The following is a 25,059-nucleotide window of genomic DNA, read 5'->3' as shown; positions in this document are numbered from 1 at the left end:
AGGGGAAGACTGAGCCTAAAAAATAGGAAATAACATCAGTTTCACAGTTCCCAACCACCGAGACCACTCACCATAGCACAGCTTTTACCCTAAGGCACATAAAGACCAAACACCTTATCAGGACCTGGGGGGAAAAAAACCCAGGATGAGGGAGAACAACAGCCTCCTGTGCAGACTAGACCACGCACACTGCCCTCACCCAATCCCCACCACAAAATGCTGTAGCCTGGTGAAAAGAACAAGTTACTGACAGATCATTAGGGCGCTCTCTCAGAGGATGCAGTTGCACAGGCTCAGGACAGCGTTTGAAGTCTCCTGTTTCCCAATCTGTGGCTCTGACCACTAAGGGTTTATGCAATACCTCCTCCTCTCCTTCCCCCATCACCTTCTGAACTTCTTTCAAAAGAGAGAGAGGGAGTGAAAGCAATAAGCTAAGTACAGACTTACTAGGAGCACCAAACATAGACGTACTGGGCTGCAGGGATCAGTATTATGGAAGTGCTTAGGCAGTACAGCTTCAAGACAGCACTTTTATCCAGCGACGAGGTTTCCGGAACATTCTAAGCAGCCATGCAAGGGCTCTGCTATTTCCGAAAGGGGTGGCTCCCCATCTCGCCCCAGCCATCTGATGACATATCTTCCCTGTGCCAGCCCATCTCTACAGATATTGGCCTGGAGGAAAAATAAATAAATTTTAAGAAGGACTAGCTTTCCGCTGGATCAGCAGCGAAGCACACGGCTACGAGAGCTCCGGTGGGCCTTATGAAAGCGAGAGGGGCAGGAATGCCTTGTTCAGCCACAGCATCATTTCAGTTCACCTGCACCAGCGTGTAGCTTCACAAAGCAGGGATGAGCAAGATCCTAACACACCCCCCAGAGACCTTCTCTTGCCTTTGGCCACCTCCCGTCCTGTAGAGCCCCATGTGGGCTTTTGCAGGCCCCGTCCTGATGCCTACGTGTGTCTCTTCACAGCGAGTGAAGAGAAATGGACATTTACCTTTGCAAATGCTGGAGCTGAGGACCTGAGGTTGTAAGGATGCTGCAATGCTTCATCATGCAACATCACTCAAATCCTTTGGGAATGCCAAAGCTCAGGAAAAGAAATAGTTTTGTTGGTTATTTCTAATTAATTGGGAGGGAAGCATATGAAACAAACACTTAGGGGGGGCAGGGAAGGTCAAGCTTATGTTTATGGTTTTTTGTTTGAAAAGCAAACTATGAGCAACAAAGTATAAGGATTAAAGAAAATAACCTGTGACTGAGACCAAGGACATTTTAAAACTGAAAAAAATGCCAGCCAGGAATAGTCACCCTTTTAAAACACAACATATTAATTGCACTGCTTCACAATTCTGTGGGTTTAAGTAATTTGATTTTACATCAGGCAGGCCAAGAAAGTCCCTGAAACACCAACCCAATTTTAAAAGCAGAAGGAGGGGGGTACAAAGAAAGAGGGAAAAAAAGTGAACTACATATTCACAGAAAAGCCAAGATCAAAAAGATTTTCAAAGAACAACAAAAAGAGGACTCTCTCTAATGCATTGTAGAGGATGAGAAATAGGAAACATGTTTAATTGCCTAAGCAGAGGCCAGCAGTGGAATATATGAAAAAGGAAAAGGAAACAAGGTTTTCTGTCCCCTCAGTTACAAGTTAATACACCTGCATTTGCCGGCTGCCTCTGTGTAAGGAAAATGAGTAATTTTCAAATGTTAACATTAGCACAGGAATAACAGCTTACTGAGCACAGGACAAATTCTGCCATTCATACGTGCCTCACTCACCCTGATCACAGAGAGATACCATGGGACCATCTGACAGGGTTCCGCTCTGCAGAAGTGCTTGAAATAAGTGTGGTTATATTAAATGTAGGAGGAAAGAAGAGAGGTACGTGACAAACAGATTTAAGACTCCAGGAAGCAAGCCGCACAAAAGACTGTTGAGTTGTGCAATGACTCAGCAGGAAAAAAAAAAAAAAAAAAAAAGAAAAGAAAAAAAAAGAAGAAAAAATATAGCAGCAGATAGAAAAGTCTTTTCTGTAAGAAATGAGCTACTTTAAAAAAATAAGTAAAATAAAGAGAAACAAGAAGAGTTCCCAGCCTGGAATTTTGCCTAGCCCCATAAGCTCTGTGCACAAAGTTGTTTCTGCTCATCAGCCATTCTTTACTGGACTTTGCAGCACACCTGAGCAAGCAGAGAAGCAGGAAACTGAGCTGGCTTTAACCCCTGCTTCACCGTGACCTCTGCCTAGGTAGGCTGGTAACCGGCTTTTCTTGGTGAGCCACATGACAGGAAGATAAAGCCAGGACAGAAGTCAGACAAGCACATGGCAGAAAGAAAATGCTAGCCTGGGGAATCCAGCACGAACTCAGAGAGGAGGAGGAGTGTGGCAAAGCAGGAGAGCCACCCCTTCTTCTCCTGGCCTGTCAAGCCAAGGAACGTGGTCAGGACGTAGAGATGACATGATATTTCTGCACCTCCGTTCTTGTTCTGAGAAACTAGCATGAAATCTAAGCTCCCATTTTACTTGCATCACTTCACAGGACAGCTCTCCCGTGTCTGTTGAGGCTCAACAGCTCTCCCTGAAATGGTAAGATTAAATGTAATCTGTTAAACATAGATAACGTAGTCCAACCAGATGGATGAGGCAAGTCAAGCTGTGCACATTTCACTGCTCAGTTTGAACACATTCTCACACTCATTCTCTCCTTTGCAAACCTTTATGCAAATAGCTTTTCAAGAACATTTAATCCTCTACCCTCCTAAATTACCACTGAAGCATTACTGTCCCTCCAGTCTGGAACCTAGCTGCAGGAGAAACGCCAAGGCATTCAGGTAGCTGTCTGGCTTGAACCACGTGGTGAAGTTCAGTGACATTTAAGCAGATGCTTACGTGCGTTACAAGGCTGGGGGGAAAAAAAAAAAATGTCTCAGGTAACCATAATTCCTTTCCATCATTCTTCACTGGCAAATCCAATCACTTGAAAAATACCATGCCTTATCGCTTCCTCTCCTCTGCCTTCAAAATCGCTCCTGGCGTGGTTCCACCAGTATAAATTCTACACGGTATCTCTGCGACCATTTTGCTTATGCATCAGAGTAATAAAAGATGAGAGGATGCCAACACCTTCTCTGTGCAAACAGAATATATCTGTACAACTATGCTGGCTAAAGCAGGGAACTATAAAGTCGGAGGGGAGAAAAGGTCAGAAAAATCTCACTAGGGCAGCAGAGCAGGTCACAGTGCTTCGAGTGATTTTCTAAAATGCTTTCCTTTGCCATCACACCACTCTTCACGGCTAACAGAAGACACAATCCAGTTCCACTACTGAGAAAATTAAACCCTGCAAGGCAAGGAAGGCTGGGGCTTTTCGGCTAGCACGTGAAAACACGTGGATTTGTATATATATGTGGATTTGTATAGCTGGATGGCTGGCTGGCAATAAGGGGTCAAGGTGGACCTTGGACTGTTGTGTCAAAATAAGTTACAGTTAAACCCAGGAAGTCATAGTGAGGAGAATCCCAACATCTGCAGCATCACCCTGACACCTGCATCAACATTCACTACTCACCAGCGCCTTGGGCTGAATTCCTATAATTCAAGGGGTTAGGAGGGAAAGTTAATAAACAAGGACAATCCTACTGAAAATTACAGCCAGCCACTAAATCCAGCTTTCAATCTTGTTTCAAAAGACCAACAGGAACAAAATAAAATTTTACCCTGAAGTAGTTTTTATACTTGAGGTGCACTCTTCGCAATTAAGTCAAAATATGCCTGTAAAATAGCTATTTTTGCTGTATGGGTAAAAATGGTGTAAATAATGCACAAGATAACTCCACACTGGCTGAGTCAGTGAAGCCTGATATAAAACCCAAGAGTCCTGGCTGCCTTCTCTCCTTCATAATAGCCTTCTCTTCACGAAACACAGCCGTGGACAACACACTTTTTTAACTCCATCCTGACAACCTCTTTGCACACACGCACAGAAGAACAATATTTCTCCTTACCAGGCTCTCTCCACACAACCACGTCCACTGGGGGGATGATGTTAGAGGGAAGAGATAACTGGTAGACATCTGCCTCGCAGGTAACACAGCATACGGTGTGTTAATTGGGTTTGGGGTTTGTTGTTTTTTTTTCAGTATGACTAAGGTAACATTTCATTCCAGTTCATATTGCATCACATCAGAAGCTGGAATATTTCACTGCAACCTGTAATTGTCCTGACTCATGCTGTCAGTACTAAAATGCCCTCTTGGGAAAATAAATAAATAGAGAAATAAAGCCTTAATGATTTGGTGAAGTACCTACCGGTGAAAGCACACTGTCCGATTAGTTTTAAGAATTAAAAAGGGTTGCAGGTGCAATATGCTAACCTAAAGGGACAGGTGATGAACAGATTTATAGCTTTTTTCAGTTTGACAGAAAAAAAAAGAAAGCGTGGCTCAGCTTTTGAAAGCATCTCAAGCACCCAAAGGGTAGTCTGGAAAATGAAAGCATTTCCATTACGTTGGCACTTGTGCAGAAAGGCAGGATAATGAAGTGACCGGGCTATTAGCCTTCCTAAAGAAAAGAGATATTGTCGAAACCAGTGCACATTAATTTCAGTGCCCAGGAAAATGGCAGTAAACAGTACTCTTCAAGCTTCCTCCCCTTCTCAGTAATCGTGACTTTAGAACTGACACCTGCAAAAGACTTTTTAGTGCATAAGGAATCACTCGGCAAAAGAGAAGGCTGTGTGAGAATAGGTTAAAAAACTCAAAAAGGTAAGAATATGGAGAACAAAGGAATAAAATTCTAAGATCTAATACGACTTCCAGGAAACAGACCAGCCTGTCAGCACTTCCAAAAGGCTCCAGCTGAGGATCGGGCATACGGAGCAGCCGAACTGCTAACAAAATGTCCCAGCGAGCTAGTCCCCCGCTCCTCACATCTCCTCCTCACCACTACAACGCTCAGAAAAGAAAGTTCATCTTGTCATCAGGCCAGGGAAAACCCCAGTGCAACAGGAACGAGACCGGAGCCATCACTAAATCTCCTCACCAAAGCAGAAAAACACACCTGGAGGGAGAGAGGGAAAGATGAAGGGACTGAAATAGAAAAAAACGGAGGACGAAACAGCACTGAACTACCAGCCTGACGGAAAAGCTGAGGCCCCGTAGGAGCACGGTTTCAGGGCCTGTTTACCAAGCGGGTATCGAGGCTTCAGAAACCCAAAGTACTTACCACAACATAAGGGACTGCCTTACCCCAGCCGAGGCGTGCGTGCGAGCTGGGGCCGTGGCTCGCTGGGGACGGCATGCATCAGCCCAGCCTGCGCTGGTGGCCCAGCCTGCACCCGGCACCTCCTAAGGCCAAAGACCTGGCTCACCCCCAGGCCCAAGCGACCCCCACTTCTGTGTCACATTTTCATGGCATCTTTGGCAATGAACGGGCGTGACCTGAACTGCAAGGAAACCGGAATTCGGCTTCAGAGCCGCGTTTTTAAGCAGAACGTGGATTTCCTGTCACCATTTTTTGTGCTTTAGAAATCTTTCTGTCTGATACAGGAGCGGGATCGGAAGGTTCATTTCTGAGCCAGGCTCCTCTCCCTCCTCTCAGGCAGGAGGAGGCTGGTGGCTTCCCGAAGGGTTATGACATGGTTATCTGCATCTCCCCCAGCTCTGGTGTCATCCCCAGCCCAACGCTCCCAGGCAGGTCACAGCGCGCGACACTATTCCATGTGACAGCCCAAGCCGGGCTCCTTCCCTCCTCTTCTTCCTTCTCAGAGACAAGTGAGTTCACTGAAATGCTTTTTGTAAACTTTGTTCAGAATTTATTTATTTTTTTAACATTATTCCCTTGTTTGAGAAAACATTAGCGATAGATACACAACTTGTTCTTTATGTCAAACAGAATGTAAAAGACGAATCACTGCTCTGTTCTTATGCTGAAATACATCAAATTAATCAGGTGATTAGCCAAAGCTTTTTACATTTAATATAAGACTCAGAGACACTTTTTGCAAGAAAACTCCTGGCACTCATGTCCTAAGATCCTCATAGTTAACTGCAGAAGTCTGTCAAGCAAAATGTAAACTATCTCTAAACTATATTCGTCACTTCTTCCAGTTTGCTCTGCTTTGTTTTTCACGTAATAAATGAACAGGCAATATCATATCATCCAGACCTGACGCCTCCCATTACATTTTGGAAAACCTATGGGAGGGAACACCCTTTCTGTTCTTGGATGGAGATTGCTATCATCTTGTATTCCCATTAAATAATTAAAGCTTTCAACACACTCTCGTTTTATTCTAAACACAGCAGTAATTAAATATGTTTTCTAAAAATGACACAACTCTGTTTTCCCAGCACGTGCAAGCAGATCTAATGCACTGTCAGAACAGAGGAAGATTTCCCACCGCACACACAACGTGTTTGTGCGTGAAACTTCCTGCTGGAAACTTCCTGCGTGAAACTGTGACAAAACTTCCCACTTTATCGGTTGCCGTAAACAGCTCGCACCCATCGTTTACACACAAAGCAACACCATCAGAAATGGTGACAGAAAACGTTGAACCAACCCCACCCTGAGACTTTCTGTCTTACCTTCCATCAGCATGCTGCCCCACACTTGCTATTGCATAAACAGCTGGTCAGGTTCGATTCATTTCTTTTAGCACACTCAAGATGCCTGCACAGGTAGTAAAAAGTATCATTTTTTAAGTTCTGAGGTTTGTGATAGTGGAAAGGTATCCCGTAACGTGCATGTTTTTCCTTCCTGTTCTGTTCATACATAGCATCTGAAAACATCAAACATTAATGGGTACTGTTTCTCTGACTTAACCAAATTAAGGGTGCTTTAAGACAGCTGGGAAAGGGGGAATGTTTGTGCCAGGTTTGGGAAAGGATGTTTGAGAGACAAGCAAGCAGATAACTTATTTATGGAATCAGCAAAAGCAAGTGTATTTTACCTAGTCAAGAGGTTACATCCGTACATATTCTAATGCGTTGTACATTAAACTCATCGGCTCCTGGCTTCCCTTGAATTCCCAATACCTGTTTTTCCAAAGATAGTTATATCACAATCTTTACGAAATACACATGCAAAGATAAAGTCATTATCGAGTGGGCACACAACAAGTAATCAGAAGTACCTGCAGTTTCTGTTACAGTATGTCCCCTCTTCAAACAGGGCTGAAGATGATGAAAGTTATTTCCAAAACCAGTATTTCTTGTTTGCTACCTGTGCTGCACGCACTCCCTACTGATCAGCATTTCCATAACCTGATGGGTGATAATAAAACACCTTCAAAACCCCCAGAGAAGACAGTTCTCAGAGCACTCCACTGCCAGGAATCTCCACGCTCTGGCTGGAGCTCCCCACACGCGACTTGGTAGCCAAAGGGATGGGAAGGCCAGCTGAGAGCTCATCAACATTAACTCGCAGTTCTGCGGCTCGCTGATGTGGCGCCCAGCAGTCACTCACCCACTGCCTGCGAGTTTTCAATGCTTTGAACCTGCCAGTAGCTTCTTCCCTCTCCAAGGCTTGGCACTCTCCGTCCCCTAGCGCAGCAAGCCACGTGAGCAGCTCAGGATTACTGCAAACTCTCACCTTTCATTAACGTGACAGGGTCTAAATAAATCTGTTCTCCAGAAAGTCACATCTGGTGCATTAACCTGGGCCCCCCTGACTACACTGCAGCTCTGAGTCAGTATTATTTAGTAACTAGCCTGTTTGCTTCAAGTTTTGGGGCTCAATTTAGAAAAACATGTACTGGAACTATGTCTCCTGCAGTTTTACTGCATACTACTGTCTCTCGTTCAGGTCTTGGTGCTTTCAAATGGGCAGGCGCAGACAACAGCATCCCCGAGTGTGAAATGTTTGTTGCCTCTTTTAGAGCAAACAGTCAAACAACCATCAGGATTTTTCTAGCAGGTAATGCCAGGGTAAGTCGCCAGACACATATTGTCCTCAAAACTCCATGCAATACCACATCATACCTTTTATCTATAACTGCACAAGTCCCTTTTTCCAGTAAGTAGCAGTCTGAAGTTCTTTCCTATGAGTCTTTCAATTTCTGTGCATCCAGGCTCCCTGGTAATACTTTTTCCTTAGCAGACACCAAGAAAACTTTGTGCGTGCACAAGAAAGAATAGGCCAAAACAGTTATTTTCTGTTCTTTTATGAGCCACTGGGAATTTGTCAAAATTTTTCCCTATACAGAGGCACACTTTGATTCAAAAAGAGGCCAGGTACTAATTAAAAAGCCTGTGTGGGGCCATCAGCTGGTGTTCAACAACATTTTTACATCTCAATGGGTATTTGTTACCAATGCCATATCCTATGTCAATAGATTGTTAGCTGTAATCAGATACGAAATCTCATTTGCAAAGTCTGCTGCATCCCTGAGATCAATACCTTGTCTTCCCCTTGTTGCCGTGGAGCTGGAGTTCATGAAATGCATTATATACCCTGAAGGCAAAGTGGTATTTCAGAGTACTTCAACATAACGTACAAAAATAATTTCAAAATATACATACGTGTTGCTGTCATTTCCCTGTAGGAGACAAAGAACAACTCTACGAAGCGGACAGAATTACCTGAGTGCTTCTCCCAGTACCCAGAACTCCACCTTCCCAGTGAGAAGGGAGGACGAAGCTGGCTGCCTACCTTCAGCGGATATTTATAAAGCCCGGCCCAGAACAGGAGATGCTGCCACAGTAGAACACAGTTCTATGTCAAGCTGTACTTAAGATCCCCGTCAGAGAGAACAAAAAGAGTGTGCGTATTTCTATACTCACATGCATAAAAAAGATCTTGCCCACTTTTTAAAGAAGAACCAAGGAGAAATGGGGAAATATTTTTGTTGCCAGACAAACTAGGACTTATATGACTTGCATAAATGTCGTTGGGACTGGCCATGACCATGAATTAGAAGCACACCAGAACACAATGCGCAAGACTCAATGTTAGAATTTTTTGTCGTTCCACTCCAAGTCTCCCAACATTTTGTATTTTCAAAGTTCCAGTCACAGAGTCAAACAGTGAAGAAATCTTCTCCGCTTTCACTATAATTGTTGAACTGTCTCGCAGACGGAAGGTGAAGAACTTGACCCATCTTGCACTTAAAAACTCAAACTGGAGGGCAAATTTTTTTAAAAAAATAATTAAATTAATCAAAGTGCACCTCAGAAGGCATAATTTTTAAAGTCAATGTTGTGGTTTTTTCAGTAACTTGACAGCTGCTTTTTAAATGCTTGAGGGGTCAGCCATACCACAGACAATCCACTCTAGTAGATCAGTATTTCTTTAAAAAGAGTCTTTCAGTCTCCAGATTGACTGCATATACACAGCCTAATTTAGGTACGGTTGCCCTTAAAAAAAAAAAAAAACAACAAAAAAACAAAAAAACAAAAACAAAACAAAAACCCCAAACAAATATAAAAAAAAACCAACCAAAAAAACCCACAAAGAATGGCAAAACCCACCATCTTTGGTATAAAACAGCACAGGCCAGCACTAGGATAAGCTACTGCCACATAATGCATGAGACGAATGGCTGGAAGAAGCCATCAGAGAGCCCGGAATTAAAAAGATGGAGAAATCCTTTTGGGAGCCCTGGTAATTTTATTCCGATCTCTCTAAATTAAGTGTTGTACTCACTCTGTTCAAGCACAGGACTATGAGTCAGCGCTGGACCATACATTACTCTTCACTTCTCTCACTCATAAAGAGAAATGCGTCACGTATGAGCTCATCACGTGCCCTGGCCAGCCTCGAGCACAGGCAGAAGAAATGTAACATCAACAGGCAGGGAAAAAGTCAAACCCCTCTACGTGTGACAACGGGGAGATGTTTTGACCACACACATTTCAAATCAAATTGCAAACTTATAAAATATCAGCCTACTGCATTAGGACACCAAACAAGTACATAAAAAAAGATACTCAGGCTATTTCCACAAACTTATTTTCCATTCCTTTAAGAACAGGGGGGGAAAAAGGTATAACACGTTCACACACATATTACCTTTTTCACTCTACTACTAGACATACACATAATTGTAATAACAACACTATTTCCCCAAGGTACCGCATGCACCTAACACAGCTGCATGACAATTTTAAGACAGGCGTGTTTCATGCAACTTCATCTCATTCCTCAATCTAACATTTGCTCACAAAAAGCAAGTCAGGTCTGTCAGTAAAACAGTTATGAAGAAACAAAAATAGGAAATATATAGTTATATACCTCATGGTACTGCAGATACTTTCCCCCTTCTCATTTAATCTGTGTCAGATGCCCGGTTGTGCCATTTGCCAGGAGAATAAACGTATCAGCCTCACCATACATAGACCCAAGGACTGAACACAAAAGGAAATGCAGAACTGAAAATAAACTGAAATTTTCTGTCGTTCCTTTCTGCCACAATAATTTATGAGGCATGAAAAGAGTCAAAGAGAAACCAGAATAATAGTTCACAGAATCAGCTTTAACTTTTTTCCTTTTAGTACTGTTTTTTTCTGAAATGCAACATCAGTGCTACATTGTGTTAGCACCCAGATAGCAAGGATTTTTAACATCTTTACTACTGATCAAAAAAGCAGAAAGGACTGAAGAGGCCCAGGAGGAGGTTTCTGCTCTGTGAACTAGCATCACGTCCTTATGCTGTTGTTCTTGATGACACTGAAATTTACTTTTACGTAGCACTTTTCAGTAACCCACTGTGTCATTAAAGTTATCTCCACAAAAATCAGAGAAAAACTGTGTATCAAAATCACTACGTGGTATCCAATTCTCCTCGAGGATCATACTCCAGGCTGTACGAGTCATTTTGGAGAGATCACCGATGGAGCACAGGCACCCATAATCTGTGGAACCACTAGACTTCTACATCAATACTTTATTTTTCTATATATTTGTTGTTGTTTTGGTGACCCTAGATAACCCATCATGGCTTTCTGAACCCACACAAATTTCATCTTCAAAGTAGCAAGGCTGAAAGACTTGATTAGAGAGACCTAACAGCACTTCCCTCCGCCCTTGCAAGTCAAGTCTTCACTGATGCTTTTTCTGTCTGCAAACCTACTGATCAGGATTCTTCAACATTATGTACTTTGACAGGACTCCACATTAGGTGCCAGATTTCAGGAGCAGCTGCATTCCAGCTGGCAGAGCTACAATGCTCTTCCCTGTACAGTGGGCAGCCAAGAAGGTTCAAGCAATTCCAGCCCTCCGCTTTCTGGTGGCTTTCCTGGCTGTTTTCTGTGTAAATGCGGTCAAGTACACATTCCGTTGTTCAACTGACTGCACGTTGACTCATCTGAAAATAATTTAGAGGATTTGTAATTATCTTTGCTCTGACATTTCCCCACCAAAAAAGAAAAAGAAATGAGAAATAAGGAAAATCATAGTCAAGAAACTGAATTCAATATTCCTTGATCTCCACAAAGTCCTGTGACCAAGAAGTTCAGATTTTCCCTTGCCACATCATATTAGCGTTTCTGACCTGAGCGTGTAACTGAGTAACCAGTTTTCAGGGGGCTCATTTTCTCTCCTGAAGTTCATAAGCAGCAAAAATGAGACCAGTACTCACTGCTTGCGCACCCAGGGGCTCTGCAGACCTGTTGTCAGAGGGACGATGACCACAGCAGCAAAGCACCTCCACTTTGCCAACCCCAAATGCAGAAAGGAATAGAGCAATGAATAAAAGTAGTTTCAGATTTTGATTGTGACTTTTGAGGTTTAAAAGTATCTAGAAATTGTATTTTAAATGAGAAAAGAGGTAATCCTGAGCTTAAAAAGCAATAAAAGTGACTGGGAGAGGTCAGCGTAAACAGGGCCAATAACAGAACACAACATTGTATTCAGGGTCTGTCCGCATCTGGAATTATTTGTGAGCAGCTGTTCCTGAGAAGTTCCATGTGTGGTCAAGCCCTTGAAAGGGAGAATGTATTCAATACCAGAGACATTTGCTAGAGAAAAGGTTTCTGTGTGATTCGCGGGTCTCCAATGTTTGTTAACGTAGGTCAGAGCGTGGAGAAAAGAGGTATTATTCCTGCAAGTAATCAGTCCTATACACAAGCCAAAAAGCAACGTCTCCACCAAGCTAACTACTGCTCAAGAACTGGAGAGAAGCCATTTTTGTCAGTTGGAGAGACAACCACTGGGAAATTGGGGAAAAACTAATTAAAAATCAGACATGCACCTTATTACACAGTAGGGGCTGTGAGCTATGGAGGTGCACAGTGAGCTCCAACATGGAGGCTGGCGGAGATTTCCAAAAAATATGTACTGCAGCTGTTAACATCTCAACAATAATAAAGGCACTGGGTAAAGAAAGCACAGAATCACAACACTGCTTCAAAATTAATACTGAGTTGTGGTTTTGTTTGTTCATTTTTAAATAAGACTATGCAGCTTTCTCCATTCTGGTTTTAGAAAAAGCTCCTAATTTTGCACTCTAATCAATCAATCATGGATGCTTTTATAAGCAAGGGAAAATATAATTCAGGTGTCAGTCTGCATTCCAAAATCAGACTGTGGGCTATGCCAGTCAAAACCAACAAACTTACTGCCGGTTAGCCTGAAGCAGGCGAAGAAAGCAAAGGCAAGGAGGTGAGTACCAAGTGCTTCAACACAATGCATACACACCATACCTAACCGGGGAAAAAGGGGAGAAACTGGTTTGTCTAACATGGCTTTTTCCCCACAAGAACTCCACTTGTGGTGCTGTGAGCTGTCACAGCAGTTTTTCCAGGAGCACAATTATCTCCCTGTGAAACTTGCTTCCCTCTTCAGAGTGTCGCAGGGGGGGAGGAGGGAGGTGTTTGTCTTTTCTTTCCAATAATGAACCCCCTGGCTGGCAGCCTCAGCATCTCTTCTCTGTTTCTTAAAATCACGCTGGCTCCAAGGCTACAGATTGAAGCTTAAGCTACTCCATCATCCCAGCAACCAAATCTATAACATCTCAGATAAAGAACAACTCTTAACTTTGCCAGCGCAGCCCCCGTACGAGAGCAACAGAGCTCTCACACTTTCACAGCTTCCCATGGGGATTTCGGTATCAGATATGGAAGCGATCAGAAGCTTGTTAATCTCATTATATTGCTCCTGCAAAAAGCTATGAGCAACCGTGGCAGTATTAAACAAATCAGTTTGTAGACGAAAAAAGTCAACACAGCTTTGGTTAACCTTCTGGGCACAGATTTAATGGCTCTCTGCAACCACAAATACTAGGATGCTGATATCTTACATTGGCCTTGTTTCCCTCCATCATTAATAGGGAACGGAGATTTTCAGTCTATGAAAACCTAAGTATTTTCATGTGTGCCCATAAGCAGTTCCCTTGGTAGTTTAAGAAGCTGGGAAAGTCCCCATTCAAAGGGAAGCTGTCAACACTGCATCAAATGAAACTGCAAAATTAAGACATCATCATAGTTTCCTCCTCCTGTTTTACTTTTTGCAACCCGTGCCTTGTTTCTGGCTAGGAAAGCACTCCGTCTAGTCTGCTTTTCTTTCAGTGTACCGTATGAGATCAATTTAACTTCAGAGAATTTTCAAATCTGCTTCTAGGCTTTGGCTGTTCCCCAGGATGAACGCTACCAAGAGTTGGTTTCAAAGTAGGTTTTGCTTATGCAAAAGCACGTTAAAGGTAGTCTTCGGGAGCTGGGATGGCTTATGGCATTATTCTCAAAGGAGAATGTCAACGTTTAAGTTTCAAACACATGAGGAAATGTGTTAGGCCACATGGCTGAGGTCAAAACTCTTTATTACTTCAAGTGCAGCAAGGGCCTTGCCGTGTGTTTGATGCCATACAAAGTTCCAGCTTTAATGTTGTATCGTTAATGGAAAACATGAAAATACTGCATCTCTCCCCATCGCTCTGAATCACAAGATTTTCTCAGAAACCACACAAAAAACTTAGTAGTAACTAGTTCAGTGCTCTTTTTATTTACCTTTTGACTCTTGATTTCACATTGTATTTTGATACGGTTCTCAAAATTTTTCTCCTAGCACATCTTTATTTAAAAACAAACAGTTTTTCATGAGTCACTGTAGGCACATGCACTTAAAATAGCTGGATATTATATGTAAATAATGTTTAAAAGAGCATGATGTGTATTGGTCCAGCACACTTACACTCCTAAAATATAATTCAGCACACTGACAAGCTGCAAAGAGACAGAATATATGTTTACAAATTACATTTATCTAATACAGCAAGTAAAGCTATACCATTAAAGTACCAGTAAGAGAAAACAAAGTACAGAGAACAACAGAGTGAAGAGGCTTGGAAGTTCTGTATTTGTGTTATGTCTTGTTATGTTTCACTTTTAAAAAAGGACAAAACCTTCTGCAATACACACATGAAAAAGTGTGGCCAGAAATTAAAGCATGTTTGCATGGTTAAAATACCCCTTAAGGGATGTAATCTCATCTGCTACATTTCAGTCCTGAACAAGGTTTGGAGCACTAATTTATAAACCCTGGGGGGAAAACGTTGAGAAATCCTTGACTATTCAATAGCATTGCAAATAGGAAAATTGCTGTATAATACATAATGAAAAGAAGAAAACACACATCGCTGGAGTTCATTAGTGTGTCACATTTGGTTTACAACAGTGAGCTACACCCAGAGACTCAGATTAAGTGGAGAGTCGTAACAAGAGGACTGCCCCCTCCAAGAGTGGTTAAATCCCATCAGGACTACGCACTGCATTAAATTCATCTGCCAAGAGAAAACAAGCCATTACCACCGCCTGTGTATCAGCTCGATGTCCAACAAAGCCATCATCTTATTTCAGCAAAAGCAATAGGATGCTTGTGCTCACCCAGCTAAAATTGCCCCCAGCTTGAACTGTCTAAATTAAAAAACAAAGAGCTGTGTTAAACCCTTGGCATGCTAACATAACGAGGGCTTTCTAGTCTTTAGCATTATGAGAAGTGTCACGTTAAGAGTCCTTCCCCAAGTTTGACTAACCAGAGATTTCAGACCTCCACAGAGCTTCAACATGAACCTACGGTAACTGTAAATATGGAACCCAACAAGCGGTAATGCACTGTCATCTTCTGGATGCTTCAGAAGCTTATTCAGCCATGGGACTTCCTGAAAGGGAACGCAAGGCCGGACAATCCTTTGTAAGTCAGAGTGGAGGCCATGAGGATTACCCAACACACAGAGGCTGCTTCTGGCCCAGGAAGCTGAAGGGGGGTCACGCCTGGCTCTGCCGAACACGGTGCTGCCGTTACAACCACCGCCTCCTGGAAGTGAGCGTGGTCTTTGCCACCACAAAGCACCTCGGACCAGACACCAGCTGCTGTCAGCTTTGAAAAACAACTGTAACAGATCTTTTATGAGTATTGAGCTTATACTGCTGTTTTAGCCAAAGAAGGAAGAAAAGCAGATTAGATTAGGCATTGCGTAAGAAAAGGCAACTAACGGAAAAATAGGTATTGAGTCACCTTGAGGTATCTCCAGAGGTGCTGCAGTAACAAACTCCACGTTCAGTTTCAGAAGGAATGAACACAGGATTTAAGAAAAGCTAGAAAATAAATGGCGCTCCAAAGCAAGGGTACTACGTTCAAATTCCTCCCCCTTTTCACCCCATCATCCCCACTCCAAACCATACTCTTGCCCCCACCATTAGGCCAGGACAAAGCAGCAGGCATGAGCATGAAATGGACAGAAGTGCTGAGGTTTATATTTTAATTTGCTTTCCAGATACACACTTCAAACATGTTTGCAGGCTCTTCTCAGCAAGCAGTACACAGAAAGCTCCTTCAACAAATAAACTAATAAGAACAACGAACAGTTAAGCAGGAACAGTATGTCGCCATTCTAGGAAAGTGAGGAGATGCCTACTGCAGTTCTCAGCCCTTCCAGGGCATCCTGTTACTATTTCCAATACACATTCATTCAAAAGAATGTACTAAAGGTGTACATCTGCCTCTTTTTTTGCTTTTTACATGAATACACATTGAAATCTACCCTGTTCTGCCTCTAACAGCTAAAGAGCTGCCTGCTTTGGTCTTTCTCCTGATGATTGTGAGGCTCAGACCCCGTCCCAGTTCTTCTGCTTCCTGTCCATCACATCCACCATTTCAAAGTCACCTTGTTTCTCCCTTCCACCAGGTATTCAGAGGGGTTTTTTTTCCACCTTTTCTCCAGACTGATAATGGAATGGAAGCTGGGAATAACATTCCTTTTTATGACATCGAACCGTTGGTGAAAAATAGGGGATTTACTTTCCTTTAATGATCACCGTCAGGAACAGAATATGGAAACATTCTGATCCCTGATATCAGGGCCTGAAGTTTTCATAAAGTATCAAACAATAAGAAGAAACACAGTTCAAAGCAAAAAAAAAAGATTAAACCAGAAAGCTTGACAAAGGGGGATTAACCGATTATTTTTTTAATCTTCATATAAATATAGTGAAGATGTCACACAGTATATGCGATATGCTGGCTGCTGCAAGACGACCTGGGGGGGGGGGGGGGGGGGGGGGGGGGCGCGGGTAAGGACATGCTCACTAGTGCTCTGATAAAATTGTCCCCTCCTTCCATATGAACATACACAGGGATTTTTTCCACAGAAAGCATCCTGGGGATGCCGGAGAGAGCCCACTGCTCGCCCCTGGAGCGTGGGAAGGCTGTGCACGAGAGGAGCCAGAGGTCAGGAATAAAGGAATAAAGGCAGTTCTGCAGTCCCCGGGCAGCTCTAGCAGAGGCAGCGCTATGACACGCCAAGTCACCCAGAACTGGTTATGCATAACATAAATCACCCAAGACTGGCCTGGAAGATGCTATCTATCCCAAGTAACATACACCGCTCTGCTGTTTGTGCTGTGACCCGGCTGTCCCTTGGAAGAGCTGCTTTTTCACAGGCTCTCAGAGAGTTGCTGTTTTCTTCCAAAAAGCTACTGCTACAGGTAGGGCAAGGATTCTCCAACCCTTAGATAGTCTGCTCAGAACATTACTTTTTTCCTGAAGAACATATGCATCAGCAGTTTATTCTGTCTAGATTTACTTTTACATCAATAATCAGAAACTCCTCTGCAGTCCAAGTATCACTCAGGAGCATTGGACTGATAGTATGAAGTTAAAAATACTTCTATAATCCTATTAAACACCAGTCTTGTTTCTAAGAAACAATACAATTTTTTACCTCTACACTGAAAAGCAAGACACTGAGGGAACATGAGTAAAAGGTCTCCCCTTTGGAGAGCCTAATAATAAGCTTCAGAGAACATAATAAGCTAATGTGAAGTTCTGTCATGCTCTGGACTACCTGCACAAGCAGAAAAAGGAAAAAAAAAAAAAGAAAAAAAAAGAAAAAAAAAGAAAAAAAAAAAGGACTGTTGCTGCCAGAACTAGAACATACTTAGTCTGCAGACTGCACTAAAATACAAGACCCATTTGGAAGAAAAATGCATAGGTTGTATCAAATCATTACTAAACTTCATTTGCCTTTAGCCACAGACCTGATATTCCACACTCTGACACTGCCACCTACTCACAAATGCCAGTTTTCATTCAGAGCAAGCTCCCCACATGCCCAAGAGAATTCACACCAAACAATCCTACAGTGCTCCTATTTACAAAGTGTTCTACAGCATGTGTATTCATGGGTGACAATATATTGCATATTGTGCTTTTTCTGTCACAAAGGAAGTCAGAGTGTAAAGGCTTAGCATTAGCACACCATACACATTTTTAAACACAGTTTAGTTTCTAACTCAAATCACCCAACAGCTTTCTCACAGTACCCGAGGCACTAGGTAGTACAACGAGAAGATACTCAGTAGCAGCTTTCCTAAGGATAAATACTTCAAGAAAGAAAGAAAATGCAGACAAATTCAGAGAGAATTTTGCACTGCTGGTGGGAGCTACACTCCTTTGGCTTCTGGCAGTGTAAGCTGAAGTGGGTGGAGTTAGCATAAATTATCAAGATTTTGTTGATAATATATTATACAGTGAAATAAGCAGCCATGCCTCCAGCTTCCAGCAGCTATCCTCATAAACAACTTTTAGTTTAGCAGAAACAGCCTTGATCTGTAAACCAGGTAGGTGGAAAGCAGCATGCCCAAGACAGCAAGTTTTAAATTATACTGGTTCCCCAACTCCCTTACTTTTTTTTTCCCCCCCCACCAGTAAATATTTATGCACTCTCAGCCCTGAAGTAGAAAATCTCAATTGAACCGCAACAGCACTAGGCTTATTTCATATCAGCCACAGCACAAATCCAAGCCTAGGGTGAAGGAGACGATTTGCCATGAAGATAATCAGCAGTGTCTCATTCCACAAGAATTTTAACTACACGATAACCTGGCCCTCCAGAACTATTGCTCCTAAACCCATACCATATCAACAGCACTTAGTTATCCATTAGAAAGGAAAAAAAACCCAAAACCATGGAAATAAAAAAAAAAGCAACCAACCATGCTCAGCACAGAACCCTTGTGACTACTGCTCTTTTCATGCAGCCAAAGTACAAGAGTCTGTGGTCTACTCGCTACGGACAGGTTGTATTACATTTTTCATTTTAAAAAAATGCACATTTCAGTCATGCTGATAACCACATTCTACATACTTTACCCGAAAATGCCTCGAGGACCACTGTCACATGAACAACGGGATGCAAAATTACACTTTGTCTGCTTTCTACATGCCAGCGTAACCTACATGGTGTAATCTGATTGAAGGAGATAATTAACCCTTCTCCATTCAAATACTCAACCACTTAAAAGATACACCGTCATATCCATATGCTTAAAAATACACTAAAAATTAAAATGAAGTTGCATTTGCTACATGAAAATGACACGCTTGCCTTTTTTAAATCATGCTTTACATTGTTATTAGACATTGCTGGCTACGACCAACTGTGAAACAATTACATTCCTCTGAGATACGGTAGCGTTTTAATACTCCATTTATGAGAAAACCGGGATTAAAAAAAAAAAAAGGGGGTAAAGAAAAAAGGAAGAAAGCATCTCAGAGGAGCATTCATCTCTGGGTGATTTATTGATAGTACTGACCTTTCGGATTCATCAAGATTCCTCCCAGCTCCGAGGGCTCCCGCAGCCAAGTGCCGCGCAGACACCGCTGGAGGCGGCAGCAGCTCCGGTCCCTCCCTCCATGCTGCGCGCACACGCACACGCTCCGCACCGCGCCCCCCGCACCCCGGCTCTGCGCAGCCTGCCGGCGGGGAGCGCGACAGGGGAGGGGGCTGAGGGCCGAGGCTGCCCCCCCCTCCCTAACTCCCCCCCTTCCCTAACTCCCCCCCCCCCCCCCTCCCCCCGACCCGCTCACGGGCTGGCTCCAGCGCCAACTGCGCCCGGAGCGGCTGGAACGCCGGATTTAACCCCCCAGAAAAAAGGTAGGTATGTACGAACGAAAAGCACAAAACAGCTGGCGATTGTGGGTTCCCATCCTGCCTTCCCTCGCTAGCACCGGCTCGTGTTTTCCTGGAGGCATTTCAGCAGTAACCCTTTCCGAGCTGGATGAGGGGAGGGAAGGAAAAGGCATTTCTTTGTCCTGGGCACCTCCTACCCTGCCCCTCGGATCCAGGGATGTTCTCACCCCTACATAAAGCTTCAGCATCTCTGACGCCAGTGACCACTAGGAGTGATAAAAGCAGGAGCCTATTCCCAGTTCTGCCAACTGATAACCTTGGATATGCCTTGATAAGGTATTTGCAGTTCTGCTTCCTCCTTTTTGAAAACAGGGCAATACTGGGCTCCCACAGGAGACTTGTAAGCTTAATTTATTGCTGTGTTTATGCAGCCAGTTTTAAAAGGAGCAGTGTAAAAAACAACACTACATTTTCCAGTTTCTATACAAAACCATAAATAGGAAATAAGTACTATTACCCAACTTTCAAATCCCATTAAACGCCTGAAATCTTTCATCAGACCACCACTGCAGCAGTCTAGATGATTAGATATCCGTAAGAGGCAATGAGGTCTAGCAAATAAAGAGGAGAGCTTGGATGATGGATGACTGGCTTTCAGTCCTGGCTTTGCCATTAGCTTGCTGTGTGACCTTGATCAAGTAGTTTTAATCTTTCTCTGTTGGTACAAAACGTAGAGAGCTATTCACACTTCTGTACAACGGCCTAAGTTGCTGGGGTTATTACTGCTACTACTTGCTGAAGCTCTAGCTCCAACACGCAGGCTGTAATTTCTAACTAACAATATGAGATACTGCCCGGACACAGCCCATGGAAACTCAACATACAATCTAAAGGCACCTGAATTCTGCACATAGCTCCTTTCCACACAGCAGGACTGCTGAGGATGTTTGTGCTTATCAGCTGTAAGTGAAGATTCCAGGTATATAAAATACCATATGCTCTTCAGACTCAACGAGGTACCAAGTTTAAAAAGACAAAAAGATTGGGGGGTGGGGGTGGGGGAGATCACCTTTTTTTGTTTAAAATTCCACAGAGGTGGCTACACAACCCCAGCTTACACAAAACAGTCGCACAACTTAGTTTTAAATGGTCAGATCAACGTTGTTCGCCAAATGCTGTACAACTGAGTGACAATAACCTCATTAATTAGACCTAACGCATAAGGACACAGTCACACCAAGCATTAGCTCAGCAGTTACAGAAGGGGAAGATGCAAGCTTGGCAAAGTGTGAGCAAAGTCAAACAGGTTATACCTGCTCTGTGCCTAGAAAGCCTAATGATTGCTTCTAAATCCCTTTCTCCCAGTGCTAATTTTTCTTCGTTTCACCAAAACAGACACGCAGGAATGGGACAAGCTAAAGATAGAAGAACTGAATGGGAAGCAACATGCCCGTTCAGAAGGAAACTATTCTGACTTTGCATCAGTAGCTGCCGGGCTTCGAGAATTATTACACTTTTCCTTCGCCCTCGGCCATCCCCACCTGCAGCTCTGCGGCAGAGACCAAAGCACGCCGGATTCATCGCAGGGACTGTATCCCTCAGCTTGTGGTTTTGACCTCTCTGACTTGAGCCAATAATTCAACCTGAGTCAAACTTCACAACAGGAGAAAACAGAAGCACACTGCAAAAGTGAAGGTGTTTGTGCAAGATGATGGGGACAAAGCCAGGGACAGAACTTTGCGGTGGTCCAGGACCCCAAAGCACTGGCATTAATGAGAACATGAGGTAAAAAAAACCTGTGGAAATTCACCACCCAGCTTCCTACAATAAAATACTGTGCTGCACCCCGAGGTAACCACAGACAGCAAAACTTAAGCCCGGCACCACAGCTCCTAGCCCCAGTGCTTCAATCCAAGCTGAAAGGAACAGTAAGGAACACAAAGCAAAAAACAAAGCTATAATAAAGTGATAAAGCATAAAAACTCAACAGATACTGTCCACACTGCATCTGTTCTAGCTTAAGGTCTACTACTGCGCTCAACAGCGCAGTGGAAGTAGCTGTAGGGAAAAATTTAAGCAAATGTATTTATTGTACAGCTGTGAAAGAGGCTGTTGCCAACTAACTGGAACCAATTACTATTACAGAGAACATTTACTAGCACACAGAAGTTCAGCATATCCACTACCAAAAGCATCCAGTTGTTTGGGGCACAGCACAAGATTAAACCCTACTGTTGCTTTTCATGCTTTTACAACAATATTGCTGCCAGCCATGCCAAGAGATTATCATCTCCAGCTCCTCCTTTCAGCTCTTTTGTCTTCATCCAATACTACCTGTTGTTTTTCATTCTGACTGTACATTCACCAAGGCCAGAGACTCTTTCTTGCTTTTTATTTATCCATTTTTCAGTATAGCACAGCTTTTTTTTTCCAAGACCAGAGCTCTGGATTCTATGTTAAACAATAATAATAATTTTGTTTCACAGCTAACAAGTATTCACTAGTTATTACAGAAACACTGCTGTGCACATTTAAGTGTCACATTTTGAAAAGGTCTTCAAGACATCTCTTAGAAGACCAGGCTCAAAACTGTGTTGTGGTTTGATGTAAACTAACACAGCTTTACTGCACATAAGTTTTATTATTTCTGCTGGAGACAAGTTCTGACACTAACGGATCATTTTTCTAACGCAGACAAGATCTGGCCTCCAGTCAGCTATACTTCATCCTTATTCAGGGCTTAAATTATCATGATAATAGCAAAACAAAATTAAAATTTTGACCCAAATTGTGCTTTGTTTTCTGTGTGTGTGGTTTGGTGGGTTTTTTTGTTGTTTTGGGTTTGGTTGTGTTTTTTTTTTTAATTAAGAGAAGAGAGCAGAATGCTATCACTAACTGCAAGCTCCAATTTGCTGTTAAATTAGCAATGGGCTTGGAAACATTTTATCTCTTAATCCTTGGGGTAACAGAGGGTAGTGTAGAATCAAATTTAAGAACAAATCTCCAATCTGGAAAGCTTCTTTATGACACAGTTGCGCTCATGACCAACTTACTAACTTCCAGGGTGATACAGCTCACAAGAATGATAATTAGATTTACATAATGATTCAGCTTTCTATACCTAAATAAACTTTGGGAAACTGCAACAAGAACTCCTGCTTCAGACAATTCTCTCCCAACAGAAACTTCTGTCAACCACTTAAAGAATAAGATTATCCAACTTGAATACCACTTGTCACCTCTGCCAAGGCATTCCGTCCTGCTTTAATAGCTTCTCCTTTTAAACACCGTTCCATTCAAAATAATAAATACATTGAGCATGAGCGGATTTTAAATTTAACATCTTCAACTGCTTGAGGCTGTCTAGGCAAAAAAACAGCAAGGATGCTGCAAGACAGTCTTCCTCCCTTGCTCTCAGCATAACTTTTCATCATTAAATTAAAAATGGATCGCAGTTAATAATGTACGCACAACAAGATAATGTAGGACTGCTTTTGATTCCAAGAGCAAATGAATTCAATGGGAAAATATTTCAATGTTGAAATTTGTTTGTTTTTTTTTAATAAACCATTTGAAGCAACACCATTCACACAGTATATATTAAAACCACAGTCTGAGCTGAGGCATTGCTCAATAGGCACTGAAGCAAGTTCGGGAAACATGAAGACCAACTGGACAGCTGGGACCATGAAACTAAAATATTTAAAAGACAATCTTGCTGCCGGCCCAAGATGAGAACTATTTCATTGCTAATTGATGACATAGGTCACAAACTGCTCTCTACTGAAGCATACGACAGGACATTTGCCTTCTCTGAGCCACAGAGCACAGTCATTCACAGCCTGTTCAAATCTCATCTTCTATGAAAAATGTTTTGGGTTATTGTTTTTTTTTAATATACCGGAAAGACTTGGTGAATCATAACAGAAGAAAGAGACAACCAGACTGCAATTTGTGACTGACAAAACATATGTAAAAGCCTTTCAACTCTTCACCACATCAGATGCTCCTTTTGTATGGTTACAAGTTAAATGAATTTCTGAAGGGCTGGTTTAAGCCATGCCTTCTCCATGAGGACAACAAAGATGCTGAGCAGGCTGCAGCAGAGACCTTCCAATCCCTGTCTAAAAGGGAATTTGCATTCCTGCACATTCTCCCATACAAGAACTATGCTCAAGGCTCTACTTAAAATACAAAAGCCATTGCCACTACTGCACACCTCCACAATTAATCACCTTCAAAGGCCATTTATACAGCTATCTATTATTACACCTCCATGACAGCTATTGCCATGCTGAATTCCTCGGTGTAGACCTTGTTCTTTTGATGACCAAACTATAATCTACTGTGGGAATATTACCTATTTCTATTTCTCTAAAAATAAAGTGCAGAGTATACACATATGTGGTATCAGGGGAAGGAGATGAGGAGAAACAATTTAGGATCTCAAGGAATACCTCTGATCAGGACTGCAAGAACAACCTCCTCTTGCACTGGGTACATAACATGGAACATCTTCAACTCCCAACCAAGGTTTTGTGGGTTTTTTTTTGTTGTTGTTGTTTTTTTTTTTTTTTTTAAGGTGTCAAATACAGTTTTTGTTACAGCACAGGATATCCAAGGAACATTCATCAGCACAGCTATTGCTAGAGATGCCAAGCAAGCATGTAGGATGGACAGTGTCCTGCCTTCTTTGTTGCAGCACAAACTAGTAGACTGCAACAAGGTTTTACCCTTGGTCAGATTCTACCATCTGTGCTGTATCTCCTTCCCCCAGAGGTCAGGCCACACAGCTCCTCCTCCGTCTGACCCCTTCTCCCACCATCCTCAGGGCTATTTAACCACTTAGCGGGAACAAGCTACACCTGCACATCATCCAGGTCAACCAACCCACCGCCTCTGAGGCAAGGCCACAGCTGCATGTTATCAGTGCTAATCAACCCACCGCAGTCACTCCTCTACACCTCCCCACCCCTAAGACCTTCCTGAGACCAGGTTGAGCCATCAGTCACAGCGCAGGTGCCGTACCTGTGCAAAGACCCATAGCATCCACACAGCACGACAGGTTTTATGACACTTTTTGCAGTAAAGACTGACATATCCAGAATCAAACCCACACTAAAACTTTTAAATCCTTTCTTATCTGAATTTTGTACCATGAAAGTACAAGTGTAAAACGACAATAGGACGCTTATACTTTAGCTTGACTAGCACCAACGTGAGAAGAGGAAGCTAAGGAGCAGGCACTTAGCTCTAAATCCTGCATGAGACACGTGGCATGTGTTTATAAGTCATGAACCATAATCTTCGCTGGTGGAATCCCTGCCAGGAGTAGAAGAAATAGGTAATCCCTGCAACTTATTGTTAGCGAAACCGTATTTCAAAGTAAAGAGGAACCAGCCTGGTGAAGCAGACACTAAACTAGATGACTAATTTCAGTATTCCCACACTGCTTTTCTTCCCCCGTCAAACTGTCTGAGCAAGCTGCCACTCAGGACAAGTTTATGCTTGTGTAGATGCTTCGCAATGCTGTGTCTGAGGTGTGGCTGTGCAATCCACCTGCTCCTACTCAGCACCGTCAACACCTAAGCCACCTGCCCTCTAGGGAATGAGGAACACAGCAGGGGAGGGAGCATGTACTTGAAACATATTCCCCTCAAATGGGTCTTGAACATGGAAAGAAAGAACTCAGCATTACAACAGAAACAGCAAGCT

At 42.8% G+C, this 25,059-nt stretch overlaps 1 protein-coding gene across 4 annotated transcripts in view; it reads right to left on the bottom strand.

Annotated features, from left to right (window-relative positions):
* The window catches only part of ARHGAP32 (Rho GTPase activating protein 32), a 257,950-nt gene that overhangs the window by 167,244 nt on the left and 65,647 nt on the right, over positions 1-25,059 (bottom strand). For 2 of the 4 annotated variants that reach the window (XM_037409774.1, XM_037409777.1), the window contains exons 1-2: positions 1,783-1,916; positions 448-672 (exon numbers count right to left, since the gene is read on the bottom strand). The exons of the other annotated variants lie outside the window; for them this stretch is intronic. The gene's annotated coding sequence lies outside the window, so the exon portion shown is untranslated. Of the gene's footprint in view, positions 1-447; positions 673-1,782; positions 1,917-25,059 lie in introns of those variants that run through there. 4 annotated transcript variants of the gene reach the window in all.

Source organism: Falco rusticolus, chromosome 16 (genome assembly GCF_015220075.1).
Source record: "Falco rusticolus isolate bFalRus1 chromosome 16, bFalRus1.pri, whole genome shotgun sequence".
NCBI lineage: Eukaryota > Metazoa > Chordata > Aves > Falconiformes > Falconidae > Falco > Falco rusticolus.
Note: the sequence above shows the minus strand (reverse complement) of the source record. Positions and strands in the feature narration are given on the sequence as shown.